Source organism: Cornus florida, unplaced genomic scaffold, assembly GCF_030987335.1.
Source record: "Cornus florida cultivar Cherokee Brave unplaced genomic scaffold, ASM3098733v1 CherokeeBrave_3.0.0_Hap2_Chr08, whole genome shotgun sequence".
Taxonomy (NCBI): domain Eukaryota; kingdom Viridiplantae; phylum Streptophyta; class Magnoliopsida; order Cornales; family Cornaceae; genus Cornus; species Cornus florida.
In genome coordinates this window covers 19,401,998-19,423,300 of record NW_026775578.1, presented here as the reverse complement: position 1 = coordinate 19,423,300, position 21,303 = coordinate 19,401,998, and positions in this window count along the sequence as shown.

Below are 21,303 nucleotides of genomic sequence, written 5' to 3'. Positions count from 1 at the left end.
TTTTTCCGGGCATTTTCTGCAATTTCCGGCGACCTTCCGGCGAGTTTTCCGGTCGCCGGCAGTGGGGGAGACGACCGGAGTGATCCGGTGCGACGCGGCGCACCCTAGGAGGGTGTACGCGCGCATCCTGGCCATTAGTGGAGTCTGATTGATCCGGTGCATCGCGGTCCATGATACCGCGGTACACCCGGATCCGTGGACGTTGGATGAAGGAGATGTAGGTGGATTGATCCGGTGTGGCGCGCACGTAGGAAATCTGATGCAACCGACCAACCAGCACACGCCGCGTCAGCAAGGCACCCCTAGTGCGCGCGTGGCAGCGCGTGCACGCGCGTGGGACTCTCCAGACGCGCGTGGGAGCGCGTGGCTGATGCCAGACGCGCGTGGAGGCGCGTGGGAGAGTGGGGAAGGTTGGGCTGCGCGTGGGGAGGCTCTGGGAGGCGCGTGAGGGCGCGTGTGGGGTCCCTACAACTGCTGGAAATTACCAGAATACCCCTAGGGCCTGTTTTGTAAATTCCAGAACCTTAAACTTGGATTTTTAGGTACTGTGTTGGTAATTACGGGTTTAACGGGCCACGAAATTATTATTTTAACACCCGTTACTTATTCTTATGGCCGATTAATCTTTTCTAAGCATTTATTGGCTCGTTCGCAGTACGGATACTAATGTGATTTATTTAACGACATTGTTAAATATAAATAGTGTTATTATCGTATTTAATGGTATCAAACATTACTGTTAAATTAAATAAGGCCATGGTTTTAGTCAGATAAATTATCCATGATATCTTATAGGATGTTTATACTGTTAATTGATATATAAACCATGATTATTATGCTGTGTGCATTTCAGGAAAAAAATGGACTGTTTAATTATGTCGCATTTATATTATATGGATGTGTTGCCATATAGAACCATATGAGCTGGCTAATAAGTTTAGACTCATTTATACCTTATGCATTCGTTGCGATAGACAGATGTGTGGCTGTCGGGGTATGTGGTTTAATATTATTGGCATGTGTTGCCTAATTGACATACTCGGTATATTTATTAATATTGTGGGCATGTGTTGCCTAATTGATATGCTCAGTATATTCATCAGTACTTTGCGAGGTGTTATCACTGTGTAGTTCGTTATAGTCTGTGTTGTCAGTACCATGCACCATGTATAATAGCTAATTTCCCGGGTAGGGAAAGGCGACACTTGACCACCTAGTGTGAGTCTAAGTGATCACCGTCTATTCTGGTTGAGGTCATGTTATACATTGGATAGTTCCCATAGGATGTATACAAATATAGTACTCATCCGATTCATAAGGATTAATTTATTTGATTCTCTGATTTGGGTCATAGTAGAGAGGACTTGCTCGTGGGGTTGACCCACCATTGTTGTTATTTCAGGATACGGTCAGTATCCGTTTCAAGGCTGAGGTTAGCAGTGTGGGACCATCATCCGAACTCATCTACTCCTACGATCCAGTGCAGGGTAGAAGTTTTATGTAGTATTTCAGTTTCAGTTTTTATTTACTTTTGACGTTGAACTCTCAGGGTTATATTTAGGGATCCCTGACGTAGGATTTCCAAGTTGTAACGAAGTACTGTATTAAATAAAGGATGGATGGATGTTGTATTATTTAATGTTTCTTTCCTGTCTAAATTCTTTTATTTCCATCATTTTGTATTCCATGCTTGTATATTGCCAATTGTTTTTTATATCCCTCGTTTTTCGTGTATAAGCCTGATCAACTTATGCGTGGGAAATGTGGGGGTGTTACAGTTGGTATCAGAGCATTCCAGGTTCGAGTGTCTTAGGGATCTGTGATTACTATACTTCCGCGTTGTGTATTCTGATAATTAGAGCCTAAGTATTAGGGTTCTTTGTATTCTTTTAGTCGGTCCATTATAATGTACTGACGTTAGATTTTTCTGAATTTAAAAGAAGGATGTCTCGGCGTGGGACAAGGAATGCGAACCGTCATCGCAGTATTTCCCCAACTCAAAATGAGAATCAGGAATTTTCTTCTCAAGTTGCTGATATCATTGCACGAGCGGTGGCAGCAGGAGTAGCATCTGCTCTACGAAACCAGCAACCTCCTCCGATAGTACCTGTTCCTGAACCAGTGGCACAGCCAATGTCATGGGACAAAGTTCGTCACTCGTTCATCCGGGGAAATCCACCGACATTTGCAGGGTCCACAGATGTCTTGTTAGCATATCAGTGGAAACAGGAGAGCGAGCGTCATCTTCGGATGGTAATCTGTACCGAAGTGCAGAAACAGATGCTGGCTACGTTTATGCTGATAGGCAATGCATTGCAGTGGTGGGAGTCTATTACTACTGTCGATGAGAGGACCAGATTGACGTATGCTGAATTTCAGACTCGCTTTGACGACAAGTATTTTCCTATGTCAGTAAGATCAGCAATGAAGACTGAATTTCTGGATCTGCAACAGGAAGATATGACTGTGGCTGAGTATGAACAGAAGTTCATTAATTTGTCATTATTTGCACCAGAGGAGGTCAATACGGAAGAAAAGAAGCGAGACCGCTTTGTGAAGGGGTTGATATGGCCGATTAAAGTGGTGATCTTAGGTAGTCCGGCATATACTACTTATATCTAGGTGGTTAATGCCGCCTTACAGCACTGCCAGATGAGGAGTGATTACCGGAAGTCCAAGGGAGATAAGCGGACTAACCGAGACTACCAGACAGTGGAGAAAGGAAGCAGCAGTGGTGCCAAGTCCAATGATCGGGGCAGATTTCAAGGACATCAACCTTGGAAGAAAAACAAAGGAAACCCAGATGTGCAGAGGGATGGAGTCCCTAATCAGGGTAGACAAGGTGGGATACCTCAGACCGGACAGGAACAGTGGTCGGGAAATCAACAGAGAAGGCAGGCAGGTCCTTTTACGGGACGTTGTTATCACTGTAGAGAGATTGGGCATCCGGCCAAGATGTGTCCCAAAGCTAAGCAGGGACAGTATGGGCAGCCGAGACCTAATCAGCCGTTACCTCTACCGGCCCCACCGATGCCACGTGGGCAAGTTCAGAATTTTCCGGCACTTCCAGCACCACCATTTCCTCCGGGACAACCTCCACAGCAGTTGCATCATGGCAGAGTTTATAACTTCATGCCACATAATGCGCAGGCTCCTCAGGCTATTGAGGGTATGTTTTCTATACATGGTAGAACTGCTCGTATACTGTTTGACACTGGTGCATCACATTCTTTTGTGTCTAGATCTTTTGTTATCTTATCTGGTATGACGACTCAGTTATGTGACCAACCTCTTAATATTTATACACCATTGGGAGTTGGCGCAATTTTACGAGAGTATAGCGGTGATATCCTTATAGATATGGGCCGGCTTCGATTTCTTGCAAATTTGTTAGTGTTAGATATGCATTCGTATGATGTTATACTTGGGATGGACTGGTTATCTCAGTACCATGCTCAGGTTAACTGTTACGAAAAGTCTATTGTATTTTCTATACCAGGACAGGAGATGTATCTTCTCGTTGTACCACAACCTGATAGAGGGCCTAGCACTTATTTATTCGTTCTTGAGGAGGACTCACAGGAAGCGACTGCGGTATCTCTTGACAGTATCCCGGTAGTACAGGAATTCCAGGATGTATTCCAGGAAATTCCAGGCTTGCCACCGAGTCGAGAGATAGATTTCGTTATTGATTTAGCTCCAGGCACTACGCCTATTGCTAAGGCGCCGTACCGAATGGCACCGGTGGAGATGCGAGAGTTGAAAGATCAAATTCAACAGTTGCTCAGCCAGGGATTTATTCGCAGGAGTACTTCACCATGGGGAGCACCAGTACTGTTTGTCAAGAAGAAGGATGGATCTCTTCGTCTTTGTATTGATTACAGAGAACTGAACAAGGTCACTGTTCGCAACAAGTACCCGTTGCCCAGAATTGATGACCTGTTTGATCAGTTGAAGGGAGCTACTTACTTCTCAAAGATCGATTTGAGGTCTGGTTATCATCAGCTACGAGTCAGAGAACAAGATGTTCCAAAGACAGCATTTCTCACGAGGTACGGATCTTATGAGTTTCGTGTTATGCCTTTCGGTTTAACGAACGCTCCAGCTGTCTTTATGGACTTGATGAATAGAGTATTCAGAGAATACTTAGATCAGTTTGTCATTGTTTTCATTGATGATATTCTGGTTTACTCTAAGTCGGAGAAGGACCATGCCAGACATTTACGCACAGTATTGCAGACACTTCGAGAACATCAGTTATTTGCGAAGTTTGAGAAGTGTGAATTTTGGCAGAAAGAGGTCAAATTTCTAGGTCATGTAGTGTCAGAAGAAGGGTTAGCAGTAGATCCAGCCAAGGTTGCGGCCGTTATGGAGTGGGGACAGCCTACCTCACCGACAGAGATTCGCAGTTTTCTGGGATTGGCGGGGTACTATCGCAGGTTCATCCAGGGATTTTCCAAAATTGCGGGTCCACTTACTCATCTGACTAAGAAGAATGTACCATTTGTATGGGATGATTCTTGTCAGACTGCTTTTGCTGAATTGAAGAGCAAGTTAACTTCTGCACCTGTCTTAGCCACACCTCAGAGTGGAATCGAGTATTTAGTATTTACCGACGCTTCTCTGAAGGGTTTGGGTTGTGTGTTGATGCAAGAAGAGCGACCAGTTTCTTATGGGTCTAGGAAGCTTAAGCCTCATGAGCTTAATTACCCGACTCACGACCTAGAGCTCGCCGCAGTGGTTTTTGCCTTGCGTATTTGGAGACATTATCTTTTGGGGGAGACTTTTCGATTGTTTAGCGATCATAAGAGTCTACAGTATTTGTTCACACAGAGGGAACTGAATATGAGACAGCGCAGATGGTTGGAATTCGTGAAAGACTATCACTTCTCTATTCAGTATCATCCAGGGAAAGCGAATGTTGTAGCAGACGCACTCAGCCGCCGACCCTATGTCAGCCTTACAGCTTTGTTTACAACAGAGTGGGATGCTTTGAAGACTGTTGATGAGTTAGCAGACGCTTTTATGGCATGTGTGGTAGTAACTCCTTCTATCATTCATCAGGTCATTCAAGCGCAACTCTCAGATCAACAGTGTATTGATCGGGTTTCGGAGTTAGCCTCCGGAGATGTTCCTTTTTATTCTATAGGGACTGATGGAGGATTGAGGTACAACGGACGTTTAATTGTGCCTTCAGCTGATAATTTAAGAAATGTTGTGATGAGAGAGACACACACTTCTCAGTTCTCTGTACATCCAGGGGGAGACAAGATGTATCAGGACATGAAACGCCAGTTTTGGTGGGCCGGCATGAAAAGAGATATAGCTATCTTTGTCTCTAAATGTAGCACCTGTCAGATGATTAAGATTGATCATCAGAGACCGCCAGGATCGTTACAGCCACTTCCTATACCAGAGTGGAAATGGGAGAGTATTTCCATGGACTTTATAGAGGGATTACCTACTTCACAGCATAATCACAACTCTATTTGGGTCATTGTTGATAGATTGACCAAGTCCGCTCACTTTCTGCCTGTTCGTTCAAACTTTACGTCAGAACAGTATGCTAAGCTGTATATTGCAGAAATGGTGAAACTTCATGGTGTACCATTGTCCATCGTATCAGATAGAGATCCGAAGTTTGTATCAGGATTTTGGAGGAGCTTTCAGCAGGCTTTGGGTACAGAACTATATCTTAGCACTGCTTATCATCCTCAAACAGATGGACAGACTGAGCGAGTTAATCAGATTTTAGAAGACATGTTGCGGGCATGTGTTCTTGATTTTAAGGGCAATTGGGAGGAATATTTGCTGCTTTCAGAGTTTGCTTATAACAATAGTTATCAAAAAACTATTGGTATGGCACCATTTGAGGCTTTGTACGGCAGACCGTGTAGGTCTCCTGTCTGTTGGCTTGGAGTTGGTGAGAACAGCTTTCTGGGTCCTGAATTTATTAAGGACACGTCAGAAAAGATCGCTATCATTAGGGATCGGATGCGTACAGCTCAAAGCAGACAGAAAAGTTATGCTGACCGTCGAACTCGTGCTTTGGAGTTTAAGGTTGGTGATCAGGTTTTGCTTAAGGTTTCTCCCATGAAGGGAGTAATGCGGTTTGGGTCAAAGGGTAAGTTATCGCCTCGTTTTGTGGGTCCTTTTATGATTACAGATCGGATTGGGGCAGTAGCTTATCGTCTGGCTCTACCAGATAATCTTCATAGGGTACATAATGTTTTTCATGTATCTATGCTGCGAAAATTTCTACGGGATGAAGATCGATACCAACACATTGATGTGGGTGAAATTGAGTTGCAACCCGATGCAACCTATTTGGAACAACCTTACTGTATTCTCGATCGTAGGAATCAGATACTGCGCACGAAGACTATTCCATTAGTACGTGTACAGTGGAGTCATCATAGTGCTACAGAGTCTACTTGGGAACGGGAAGATATTATCCGTGCCAAGTATCCAGAACTTTTTAAGACAGGTATGTAGTGAATTTCGGGGACGAAATTCCTTTATTAGGGGGGGAGAATGTAATACCCCGTAATTTTAAAGAATGTATTTAAATTAATTTTGTGTTAGGTTAATTAATTTTATTTATTTGTGCATACTACATTATTTTATTAAATTCATTTAATTGTGCATGTAAATTAATTGTGTATGTTAAAATAGTAAATTTATTCATTTAATTGTGCATGTATTATTTTAATTACTTTTATTTGTTGATTATGTTTAATTAAGCAATATTAGTTAATTAGAGTATTATATTTGTGTTATAAAGTATTATGATGATATAATATATTATTTTGTAATAACAATAATAATAATTATATTAGTTTAATAATAATAATAATAAGAATATAATAATAATAATAATAATAAAAGTTTATTAATAATAATATTAGTAATAATAATAATAATAGTTATAATAATAATAATAGTATTAAACCAAAGTCATGATGAAATTAGAGATTAGGATAGGATTGCATCAATGGTTATGGTTGGAATTGAAGCCATATGGTTGGGAGGATGGTTAGTTGATGAAAAAAATAAGATATTTGTAATATTTATATTATATATTTTGTATATAAATTAACTAGCTTGCCTTAGAAGAAAATAAAAGGGAGTTAGAAGCAAAGTATAAATTCTAGAGAGCTATTTTATAAGAGTGAAAGGAAAAGAGAAAGAGAAAGAAGCTTGGACCGGTGTAGGCAATTTTACCCGACTACGCGCAGACCGGCGGATTTATTTTAAATCCAAAAAGGCAAGTTATTATCTACTTTTCCCCTTTGAATTAATAAATTAATTGTTTAGCTTAGTTTTATGCATAGAGCCAAGGTTTAGAGGTTAATAAATTATTAATTTTATTTTATTCAATTAATGGAATTTTAATTATATAGGATGGTATATATTTATTTAATGTCCTATGAAATTTATAATGGCTAAAAATAATTAAATAAGACTTTAGGGATTTTTCTAGAATTTTCTAGATTTTTCCGGGCATTTTCTGCAATTTCCGGCGACCTTCCGGCGAGTTTTCCGGTCGCCGGCAGTGGGGGAGACGACCGGAGTGATCCGGTGCGACGCGGCGCACCCTAGGAGGGTGTACGCGCGCATCCTGGCCATTAGTGGAGTCTGATTGATCCGGTGCATCGCGGTCCATGATACCGCGGTACACCCGGATCCGTGGACGTTGGATGAAGGAGATGTAGGTGGATTGATCCGGTGTGGCGCGCACGTAGGAAATCTGATGCAACCGACCAACCAGCACACGCCGCGTCAGCAAGGCACCCCTAGTGCGCGCGTGGCAGCGCGTGCACGCGCGTGGGACTCTCCAGACGCGCGTGGGAGCGCGTGGCTGATGCCAGACGCGCGTGGAGGCGCGTGGGAGAGTGGGGAAGGTTGGGCTGCGCGTGGGGAGGCTCTGGGAGGCGCGTGAGGGCGCGTGTGGGGTCCCTACAACTGCTGGAAATTACCAGAATACCCCTAGGGCCTGTTTTGTAAATTCCAGAACCTTAAACTTGGATTTTTAGGTACTGTGTTGGTAATTACGGGTTTAACGGGCCACGAAATTATTATTTTAACACCCGTTACTTATTCTTATGGCCGATTAATCTTTTCTAAGCATTTATTGGCTCGTTCGCAGTACGGATACTAATGTGATTTATTTAACGACATTGTTAAATATAAATAGTGTTATTATCGTATTTAATGGTATCAAACATTACTGTTAAATTAAATAAGGCCATGGTTTTAGTCAGATAAATTATCCATGATATCTTATAGGATGTTTATACTGTTAATTGATATATAAACCATGATTATTATGCTGTGTGCATTTCAGGAAAAAAATGGACTGTTTAATTATGTCGCATTTATATTATATGGATGTGTTGCCATATAGAACCATATGAGCTGGCTAATAAGTTTAGACTCATTTATACCTTATGCATTCGTTGCGATAGACAGATGTGTGGCTGTCGGGGTATGTGGTTTAATATTATTGGCATGTGTTGCCTAATTGACATACTCGGTATATTTATTAATATTGTTGGCATGTGTTGCCTAATTGATATGCTCAGTATATTCATCAGTACTTTGCGAGGTGTTATCACTGTGTAGTTCGTTATAGTCTGTGTTGTCAGTACCGTGCACCATGTATAATAGCTGATTTCCCGGGTAGGGAAAGGCGACACTTGACCACCTAGTGTGAGTCTAAGTGATCACCGTCTATTCTGGTTGAGGTCATGTTATACATTGGATAGTTCCCATAGGATGTATACAGATATAGTACTCATCCGATTCATAAGGATTAATTTATTTGATTCTCTGATTTGGGTCATAGTAGAGAGGACTTGCTCGTGGGGTTGACCCACCATTGTTGTTATTTCAGGATACGGTCAGTATCCGTTTCAAGGCTGAGGTTAGCAGTGTGGGACCATCATCCGAACTCATCTACTCCTACGATCCAGTGCAGGGTAGAAGTTTTATGTAGTATTTCAGTTTCAGTTTTTATTTACTTTTGACGTTGAACTCTCAGGGTTATATTTAGGGATCCCTGACGTAGGATTTCCAAGTTGTAACGAAGTACTGTATTAAATAAAGGATGGATGGATGTTGTATTATTTAATGTTTCTTTCCTGTCTAAATTCTTTTATTTCCATCATTTTGTATTCCATGCTTGTATATTGCCAATTGTTTTTTATATCCCTCGTTTTTCGTGTATAAGCCTGATCAACTTATGCGTGGGAAATGTGGGGGTGTTACATGCTAGCACCCGCCCTGTGCTGCGGGTACCTGCTAATCTGCAGAAAGCAGGCCACCCACTCTATGGTTTTGCTCAAGTTGTCCCATTTGACTGAATGAATGGCTAGGCTTCCTTCTAGGGATTTCTGAGCTACGAATTGGGGGAGATAGATAAGATTTTTAGGATATATTTGGTGGCTTGTATCATGTAAAGATATATGACACATTATAAGATATTTTCTAGAGAGAGAAATATTGTTCTTGAGAGTTTTGGGTTGGAGCTTGCTCTAGGTGCGAAAATGGAAAGTAAGATCACTTCAACCTCTTCCTCCCTTGTTTCTATGGGTAACTAACTCCCTTTCTAGGGAGGTAATGAAGCCCTTCCTTGTAAGAATGTCTTAGTTTTGGGTTTAATTTGGGGAAAGATATATATAAAGATATATATATGTGGTAGTTTTACAATCTAGAGCATTCATCTTGATGTAATGAAGCTTAATCTCTATAATGATTACGTTGAAGCTATTGTCTTGTCTTATATTATAATTTCTCATGATTGTATGACTTGCATTTTTATAGTGACAATGAAAATGAAATTGTGAAACAGTTTTAATGGCATGTTGATTAAGAGGTTTGATAGTCTATAGCTTAGGGCCTTCCTTTGATGGATTATTCTTGGTTTTTAAGTTCATGTGCTTTTATTATTTGATTAAGGGTTTGATAATCTCTAACTTAGTGAGTATGTCTAAGGTTACACTCTAGTTTAGGTAGTTCAAGCATGTAAAACTTTGATAGGTTATTCTTGCCTCTTGATTTCATAAATTTCTTAAAGATAATGTAGCAACCATGTGTTGCTACATATAATGGCCACCTATATATGTTGTTTCCCCAAGTTAATCATAAACTAGCATGTTAATAGAATAGGTAGTGGATTCACTTCCTCAGTCCTCTCTACAGATTTTTCCTTTCCTCTTAATTTCCTTCAATTTAGTGTTTTATGCAATCTTTAATTTCAAGTACCAAGTGACAAACCAAACAAAACTCTACACCTCCTTCCTCAAACTAAAAGTGATTTTACAATCTTGGTTGCCATAAACTAGCAATCCCTGTGGTTCAACTTACCCATACAATAGCCCTATTTTGTAATGATTTGTGCTATTGCAAAGGGTTGATTATAAATTGTAACCGACACGACCAATCAAGAGGCTAATAAGCTAAGAAATACAAACAACTAAACAAAATGAAGTGAGCAAAACCATTTCAACATCAGCATCATAGCATAGGACATCCAATGATCTAATAACATTTACAAGCAATCCACCACCAAATGTCCTTAACAATCTCAACTGAGAAGGGACTGAACAGGTGCAAATTGCATCATTTAAAGAAAAGATGTTGCAGATACTCCAACTTATCAATATTCCTAAGGTCTGCAGGGTACCTCAGCATGAAGGATTCCAATCTCCATCTAATACATTTCCTGATCTGATCAATGATATGGAGATGGGAGGAAGATATATTTCTAAAAACCCTAGCATTCCTCTCAAACCAGATGAAATATATTGCAGTAGAGAACAACAACTTATAGACTAAAAAACCTTTAGAACTCTAGTTTGCAGAAAACCATAATATAAGATCCTTCCAACAATCTGGTTTGATATGGAAGCCTGTAGAACACTAGATGAAAGTGCAGATCTTTTTTGTGTACTTACACTAAAAGAAGAGGTCATCAAGAGACTATTGATTGGCTAAACACAAGTAACATGCATTGGTGTAGTGTTTATACATCACTGGTTTAGAATCAAGTATGTATAGTCTCCTTCTAATAGCAAGCCAAACAATAAACCCATGCTTGGGGATATGGGATTTAAACCAAATTGTATAGTGGGAGGGAAATAAGTATATATGATGGTTGGAGGAAATAATTAATAGTATGGGATAACGGGAAGGCATTTGTTGGTGATGTGAAAACAGTGTTAACGCATGGTGCAGAAGCTATTAGTTGATTTAATTTTGATTAACTCCTTTAATGACCTAGATCTGATTATTAGGTCAACTTGTCCATTTTATGATTTATTAAATTATATGATCAATTAACCATCCACAATCATATATATTAATACTGAAAAGTAAATCAAGTAGTGTTAGAGAGATTGGACCGAGATTTTTAGCGAGGAAACCCTAATTGGTAAAATAGAATAATTGTTTGCGTAGAAAAAACCTCGTAGACAGTACAGTACTCCAAAGTAAACTAACCCACTATGTTTAAAACAAAGTAAACTGAACTTTGACTCAGGCTCACACCATATCGTTCTACCAAACACCAATAACTGACAATCCTCTGGCTTTGTGACGTCCCGTCCAATAGCACTTGACCTCAAGCTTATTTTTGATCTCTATAGATGGGTTGCAGGAAGATCAAACAACACTCCTCAAATGCTTTAACCCTTTCAAAATGTGATCAATGGAAATCAGAATTTTAATGCAAAAAGCCAAACAAACTTAGATGAGAAAATATGTTTATATAGACTTTCAAAACCCAGTTATACATAGAAAATAAGTTAATTACGTGCATATATTTATAGAAAGAAGTCTATACAAAATAAGAAGTTAAAACAGAGTAGGAAAGAAATTACCTAAATCTGCAGAAACACTTGAACTGGTTCAAGGACCTTGAATCGGTTCAAGTTGGCCAGTAATGTTTTTTGCAAAGCTTGACATCTTGAACCGGTTTAGCTACCTTGAACCGGTTCAAGTTGGCCAGACCTAAACTTGAAGGCTTAAACACTTAGAAATTTTTTGACAATATGTATTTTAAAAAACATACGATGTATGCAAGTGTCATAACCTTCTAACTCAATTTCCTAAGGTGTTGTTCTTACCTTTTCGTAAACTTCATGCTATCAAATATGAACAACTCTTCAATTCCGCTACTGATCTTGAACTTGAATTTCAAACTCAGAATTACGATTTGATGGGACTTGTTTTGACACCGAAATTAGCCAATTACAAAATTTATATTAGAAGTGTGTTTAGGTCTTCCAAACTTCTATATAATACCTCTTTAATTCATTATTGAGGTATTGCTTTGAGGAACATTAATTCAATATTTTAAGAAAGCCTTTAGAGAGATATTATTCAGAAAATCAAATCTAATTATTCTGAATTTAGTTTTGGGAGCACTCACATATATTTATGAGTGATTTAGTAGTGTTATTCTCTATCTTATTAGAATTAGAGCTTAATTGAAGATTCAAAGATTCTGGAAAAAGTAGAATTTAATTCTTCTATATTGAGTTCAGATCTTGAAGAACAAAAGCATTTTTGTGAGATTTTAAGAGCATACACACTATATTCACACGAGTGAATTTAGGGTGTTATTTAAAACTTCATCGTCTGTTGAGGATTGCATCGACAATTATCAGAGAAATCAAATTTTATTCTTTTTACATTAAATTCATATTTATATAAGAATTTCAGGTCATACTTTGAAGGGATCAAGGCGCTTGTGGAGTGTTGTTGATTTACCAGCGATCCTTCTACAAGGTTCGAAGCATAAGTCTGAAGTCGAGAGCTGTTAGACGGTAAGTTGCAAAGTTAGGAACATTTAGTGAATTGAGTCTTGGTAGAGTGAAGGGGTTTGAGTTTGAGTCAAAGTTCGGTGTACTTTGCTTCATACATAGTGGATATTTTTACGCTTGGGATAGCGCACGAATCTCGAGGTTTTCCAATTGATTTCCTCGCTAAAATCCTGTGTCACTCTAAATTTTACTTGCTTTTATTTTGTATGTGATTGTTTAATCCATTAGTAATTTTAGTTAAGTTAATTGAATAGAGAAACAGGTGACTAAATTCTCGCTTTATAAAAAGTCAAATTTTTCACAATTTATTCCAATGGACAACTCACAATCATATTAATTAACATATGTCTTCAGACTTCCAAGGATCATATTATATATGTTAAAAAAATTGTTAGTTACTGGAAGTTCTGTATTAGAGGAGAGAAGTAACTGGCATGTACGTTCATGAATATCAAGGAATTCTGATCGGAGAAGCTCCACTTTTTGATCTGATATCTCCATGACACATAATATCAGTTGTTGGATTCCTGGCACAGGGCGGCGGAGCTGTTTGAATTTGATTTAAGGATGATTCCAAACATTAATTAGCATTAAAATCTCCTTGAAATGTTTCTGATATTTTTTTTTATTTTTCGGGTCACTAAGGGTCCAAGGCTACGTTTAGTATACTGGAATTGAATGAAATGAGAATGAAAAATGAATGAATTAGTCATTTTCATTCTTGATTGGTTACAAATGCGAAAAGATATAGGAATGAAACGTTCCATAACTAATTAGGTCCCTTGAATATCTCCCAAGGTGAGATGAGAGTCACGATACCCAAAGTATGAGTCCACAGCCACATCTAGCAGGCCGGGCACAGGTAATGAAGGAACCAGATCCAAAACCAAAGATGGTTCGACATGTCTCAACAATTCGGATGAGTAGTTTCACCCTTCTTAATCAAGGAAACTTCAAGGAATGCTAGGTGAAGACGACTTTTGAAATTTTTAAAAGGAACTTCTAGGTAAACTTCAAGGAATGCTAATTCATGAAGTTACCAACATTATTATAAACACATTTTTAGAATTTTCTATACAACTGGAAGAGGACTTCATGGAGAATTTCAATACCTCTTCAACATATTATGACGTTTCCCAAGTTCCCAACATATTTTATTGGACCATGACATTTCTGGGAAGTTTCCGGAGCTGCTTCAAGTCACTTCTAGCTGTCATGAACTGTCATGAGTTCCTTGAAAACATCTAACAATTCCTTTCAAATCAATCCCTTCCTTTTCTTCCAAACAAGCTCTATGCATATATATGTTAATTTTTTTTTTTTACTTACTGAGAGTTTATTGGATCAGTGAGTACTCGATACAATTTTATATTTTCCGCAAGGCATGGAACATTACAAGATATAAATAAGTCAACCGAGAAACATAGTATGTATCAAGAGTGGCACTTGTATATATAGCGCAGCCGGCACTTATATATATAACACAGTGAGAGTGTGTGTGTGTGAGAGAGAGAGAATGGAACACGATCATGAAGCAACTGCAGAGCACAGACTTGATCACAGTACACCACTGAGGAACAATTTTCACCATGCCCGTACTCTAAGAGAGAGGCTGGCAGAGAAACGGAATGTGATATTGTTGGTGGCAATGCTAATCGCGACACTCACTTTCCAAGCTGCTATGAACCCTCCAGGTGGTGTTTGGCAAGACGACTCACCGGCAAATTACTCAGGTAGCCCACACAAGGCAGGAGATGCTGTAATGGCTTTTAACCATCCTGATGCGTACGCAACATTTTATATTGCAAACCTAATTGGCTTCATTGCATCTCTGTCCACAATCTTTTTGTTCATGACTGCATTGAGGCCTAGGAACCACTTTCTTTCCGGGGTTCTGATAGGGGCTTTGATTGTGGTCATGTGCTTGACAATTATATCAGTCCTGGTAATTGTGGCTGTTTCTGTTGCCGCAATCACCCCAGAAAATGTCAAAGAAAAAATCCATGGTCAATTTGGAATAGTTGTTGGAATCATTGTTTATTGCATTCTAATGATCTCTCCAATGACAGCTCTGGTAGCAATTTGTTTCTTAATACCACATGGAAACCATGCCAATGGAGACCTAGAAAATCCTCAAATTCAAGTCAATGGAAACCATGCCAATGGTGACAAGGAAGTTTCTCAAATTCAAGTGGATGTAAACCATGTCAATGGAGACCAAGAAAAGCTCCTCAAATTCAGTTAACTTGAGGCATGTCAAGCTTCATTAAGTACTTATGTAAATGTGTAAATGTCCACTTCTCTTTTAAACCGTGTGAAGGCTTTAGCAAAGAATATACGCTTAAAATCTCAATGATAAGTGTTGTTTTACTGGCTTGTAAAATTTTGCATTTGTCTTTAGAAAAACGATTAATTAATTTATTTGAAACTTGCATGATTTATTTTGGAATCTTGATTATCTTACTTTTAACTTCTTCTTTTTCTAAATTATATTGTAATTATATTGTATAATCATCTAAGGTTTAGGGTTTTTTGTGAGTTGTACGCAGCAGAATGCTTTAGAAATTTAAAACAGATTCGTGTCTTTTCCAACTTTACTTATTTTAGCAATTAAACAATTAATCACATGCAGATAAAATAAAGCAAAGTATAAAGTTAGAGATGACACTAGGATTTTTAGTGAGGAAACTCTAGTTGATAAAATACGTCAACTGTTTGAGTGAGAAAAACCTTGTGGACTTTGCAGTCCAAAATAAACTGATCCACTATGCTTGAAACAAAGTACACTGAACTTTGACTCTGGCTCAAACCCTATCATTCTACCAAACACCAATTGCTGACAATTCTCTGGCTTTGCGACTCCCCATCCAACAGCAACTTGACCTATACTTGATATTTGTAGAAGAGTAGCAGGTAGATTAGACAACACTCCTCGAATGCTCCAACCCTTTCAAAGTGTGATCGCTTTTACTTCTGTTCTTCAATCGTCTGAATTCGATGTAGAAGTAGATTTGCTTTTGTCTGATCGATGTAGATGCAACTATATGATCACGATCAGGATTTGAACACCACAACTCTAAAATCACTATGTGAATCTGTGTGTATGTTCTAGAAAGACAAACAAAAAATTCTCTAAGATTTTCTATAAGAATAATCTTCCTAAGGATTTTAAGAATGATAACCTGATATTACAAAAGTCGTGAATAGACTTATGTATTTGACATGGTTTATATAGAGGTTTGCAAAGTCCTATTCCTTCTGAAAATAAAGGAAATTTCGTGCATAGGACTTGGAAGGAAAGTTGGATAAAAAAAGGAATTAAATAGAACAAGGAAACTAAAAACCTGTGGTTCCCAAAGGACAAAATGGAGTTCTCGAATCTCAGCTTCTGGAACCGGTTCCCAAATTCAAGCACCGATTCCCACTTGACAGAATCCAATTTGAACTTGGATTTTCTTTTTTTTGGAAATTCTAGAAAATATACCATATAGGTATTTGTGTCCTAAGTAGGAAACGATGTTCAAACACGTTGTTCTTTCCTTTTCGATGATCAACAGTACTCTCCTCTTCTGAACAACCTTTTAATTTTGCAGTTGATGTCGATTCTAATATGGTAACTGAAATTACAACTCGACTAGGACTTGTTTTGTTACCGAAACATACCAATTACAAAAATATATCTCACAATCTCCCCCTTTGGCAATTTTGTGATAAAACCCTAAAAACAATTTATAATCTACCCAATGCAGAAAAGTAAATTACAAATATTTAAGGAAACACGAAATTTTGTATCTTTGTTCTCTTCTGCACTTGGACAAAATCTCACCTGAATTCCTACACATGGATCAAACAAAACTACCAGTGAAAGTTTAATAAAACAAGTTAAAAACTCCCCTTGAATAAATTACCCAAAATTCTCAGTTTTGCTCCCCCTTAAACTAATCATTGTTTTCCCCTTTTTTGGAACAAAAATTGACAAAGCAGAGAAAACCGTAATCAGTTTATTACATGTCAGTAGTCAAAAAAATAATATCCAAAAAATATCAAGTCATGACTATGTAAAAACTGAACAAAATATGATGCACGTATGATATGAACATAAAATCAAGCATCAATATCTCCAGCAAACGGAACAGTAGTAGTCAGAATGTCCTCATCACCACCATCAGTGTCACAACTACTACTATCATCATCATCCTCTGTATCATTATTTGTCTCATCATCCTCATCTTTCTCAACCTCAGGAACAAGTGACAGATCTGGAGGAGCTGGTCTGTAGACGTCCTCAGAAGTACTACCCGTCCTCTATTCTTTAAGAAATCTAACCTCTTCCTGTAGATCAAGAATAACATCTATCATGGCCTTCTGATTCTGAAGAATCAGTGAGTAGAGTAGATTAACATCCTCTGTGGTAAAATTCCATTTGAACGGAAAAATCTGAGTAATCTCAAGAAGAGATGACGAAACAGCTGAACCCCTACTAACATTTCTAGTTGTAGCCCTGGCGAATTTAGACTTGTTAAAAGCCCTAACATTCGTCTCATACATAATCTCAATATGATGAGCTTGGGTTGGAAGTGGAATCTCAAATTGCCGATATAGACCCGTGATGATCATAGGGAATGGAGATGACTTCTTCTTGGTATGGTTCTTGTAGTATGTTACCATCAAACCATAGATAGAAGTAGCAAGATGTATCTATGCATCAAGAGATAGAAGATATAATATCTCTGCATGATTTGAGGAGATAACATCATTCTTCCCGAAGTAACCAAGATTAGAGATGGCAAACAAATTCAGAAATGCTGCTTCATCTATGAGATAACGAGATGGTATATAATCGGGGTATCTCTGCGAGTCTGGAACACACAAAGCATTGCAAATATCTTCCCACTTCAGTCCTGACTTGTTAAGTGGAAGACAATAGCCCGTGCTTGTAAATCTCTTGGGTTTACCAAGAATTTTTTCAATTTCCTCTTCATCAACAACATAGTCCTTGCTAAACAACGACACATATCCAGAATCATGAACTTTTCGAATATTTGAGTAAAAAAAGTGTACCATATCAAGACTATATGTATGATCCATCTTTGTGCAGAAGAGCCAATTGTGCTTCTCAATGTAGTAAACAAGTTTTTTTCCCGGACTCTCTTTGAGCTTCTTTAAGTTTACATTCCGTTCGGATTTTATCAGATAATCTTTATACACTTTGGTGTGTACCTTCCATGCATGTTCATTATAGAAGTGTTCTTGAGCAAACTCGACCTTTCCGATGTCTGAAACTGATGGATACCCAAATGGTATTTTAGTAGAATGTGAGGAAGAATGCATTGGAGAAGTTGGTTCGTCCCTTGGAGCATTGACCCTTCTTATAGTTTCGGGATGGAAATCGTTGTTCGGGCTTTCTTGAGAGGTGGAAGAGTAGCAATTCCCTTTCATTTGGTCTTCTGAGACAATTTTGGAGGCATCTTGTATTCGGAAAATTTTGGTTTGAGGCCCCGAAGTTCACTCAGTAATTTTGTCGAACACTTGGAGTTCACTTTAATACTTGTTCTTAAACAAGTTTGATGTGAATCTTCAAAAACCCCCAACAAATCAACAATAAGAAAACACAAGTTTTCAAGCAATCAAACCCAAGCTCTTTAATGTCAACCATAAGAATCTAAAACAAACTTAACCAAATCCCCTAAGTTTTTATTAAAAACCCAAACTCCTCTTTCAAATTTCAAATTTCTCTTTAAATCCCAATCTTCAATCTTCAATTTTCATCCTTCAATAGGTTGATTCAATTTGCAATGGAGAGAATGCAATGATATAATGCAAATTTGAAACTTATATGTGAAGATATATAAATGAGTACATATATATATAGAGAGAGTACATATATAGAGAGAGAAAGATTGTGTGCAACATGCCCAACAACATGCCAAAACGGGTTTCTTAAAACCCTTTCATGCTGCCAGGAACCGATAGCCCATGTGGGAACCGGTTCCCATAAGGCAGTGAGCGTTTGAAAGCTAAGACTAGTTTTAGAAGCAGTACCAAACTTGTGGCATCAGTAGCTAAGCACCAGTAAGGATTGTCATTGTTACAAAGCTTCTTGAACCGGTAGAGGGTTCCTTGAACTGGTAGGAACATGACAGTAGACATTTTAAAGACTTGAAATTTTTCCCAAAAAAAATTTCTATCGGACTTTTTGAATCACTTAATGATGAAACCAAAAAAAAAATAAATAAATAAAAAAAATTCTACAAACTAAAATCAAAAATCTTTTTGAATTTTTTTATAGTTTATCCATTTTATATATATATATTTTTAAACAAAGTTAAGAACAAAAACATTGAGTAGTCAACCAAAGTCTTTCAGGTCCACACATGATCCAAATTTCCAAAAAATTTCAGAGGTATCTATGAACAAAAATCTCGACTCCACAGAATATTCAATCAATTTCAATTCTTAGGAAAAAATCACAGCATAAATTTTAACTAGTAAATTTTAATGAAACATTTAGAAATCAATCAAGCAATTTCAAGTGTGTGTGCATAATCTGATCGTGTCTAATTTTACCACTCGCAATCGGACAATTCCGTGTTGGATATTGCTATAAAGAGAGGTGTCGAACCCATAGAGAGACGAGATTTATATTCAGTTTTTACTTTAGTTTTATTGGTTTACAGGTAACTGGTTGAAAGATTTATTGGTTGTCACGATTAAAAATGAACTAAAATGAAAGCAAAATATTAAACTAGAGTAAATTAAACAATCAGAGAGAGAAATCTTAGGGCTTTGACATCACCACAATCATCATACTACAATCAATTGTATTAACTCTAGGAAATTTAACCAATTATGTTTTTAAATTAATTGCACCCATCACATGGCTTCCTTCAGTACCCAACGACAAACAACACACACACACACACACATATATATAATAAATATAAGTAAATCAAATTCAATCCCTATTAAACATCATTTTGGTGGGACCTACCCACCATCTCAATTTCCATTTTCCATTTCCATTTCATTCTCCTCCTTTTACGGCTGCTCCCTTTATGCTTCTATCATATTATATATATATATATATATATATAAAATATGTAACAAATAAAATCTATTCAAAAATCAAACCTATTAATCATTTCAAGTGGATAAATCTTCAGAAAAAAAAAAAAAAAAAACCTCAATTTTGTCAACTAAAAATCATAGGATAAATATATTTTAAATAAAAAATCTTTAAAACCCGGGTTATCACATTCTCCACTACTTAAAAAGAATTTTGTCCTCGAAATTCAGATCCAACAGTCTCCGTATACCCGAAAATGCCAATAACCACAAAACAAAATCCATAAATCCTTACCCCAGGCGATGTGAGATACCATGATATGTAGGACGTTATGGTAGCTGCCAATGCTAGTCACCCGCCCACACACTCCGTAACCATTGTGGTAGCTAGTTGATACGTCACCCGCCCATTAAAAAAATAATAACAAACCCAGGCTACCTGCCTGTGATACCCCTCGGATCCGAGACACGGGTTGATCAGGCCCAGGCCCAAACCCGAGGGAATATCAAACAATTAAAGTATTTTAAAGCGAACACAGATGACAAAATGAAACAAAAGTGATGGAATAAAACTGAAAGTAACATTAATTATAAAATCCTCCATGTATAACTGAAAATTGAAAATCCAATCCTCCAAAACTTCAAGGTTACAACTTGGGAATCCACTGATGGACCCCTAACCAAAAGTTCAACTGAAACTGAAAACTGAAAATAGATAATGCTAGGAATATCGAGAGAAGTCCTACGTATTCAGATGAAAGTGAGACTGTCCTCGACAAGCACGATCAAGCTCTAAGGCTGGAACCGTCCTGTACCTGAAAAGAGTAATAAAGGAGTGGGTCAGACCCACGAGCAAGTTCTAATCTAACTGCAATCTATACAGTGACCCGATACGCAGATACACCGTAGACACCTCACAATATATATCTAGTCCATACGTATAAATATATCCACACTAAGGGACATTCACTAGTCTATAATAGGGGTCTCAACCTGAATAGAAGGCAACATGCGAATACGCACCCAAATGTGGGCATGAGTACCTAGACCTAACAGGGTACACCTCAACCTATTATAACCAGCTACGCATCCACTGCATATACGCACCCTAACTAACGAGTCTGAGACTCAAGCTCAACTCGTGGTACCATAACCATATATATAAAGTCCGTCCAAAACCAGGGTATGCAGTTCAACTATTTATTAAACTGTCATACAATAAACCAACTAGTTAGTCATTCAACTTATTCAGTTGATATGACTTAACTACCATCCGTTAATCCAGGAAGTCATCCAACTTGTTTGCAGCTGATCTGACTTAGTCACAATTAGGATTCGATATCTTTCAATCCATTCCATTAATCCATTAGGTTAGGTTTATGCGTTTTGAGCTAAACCGTCCCTAGTATGT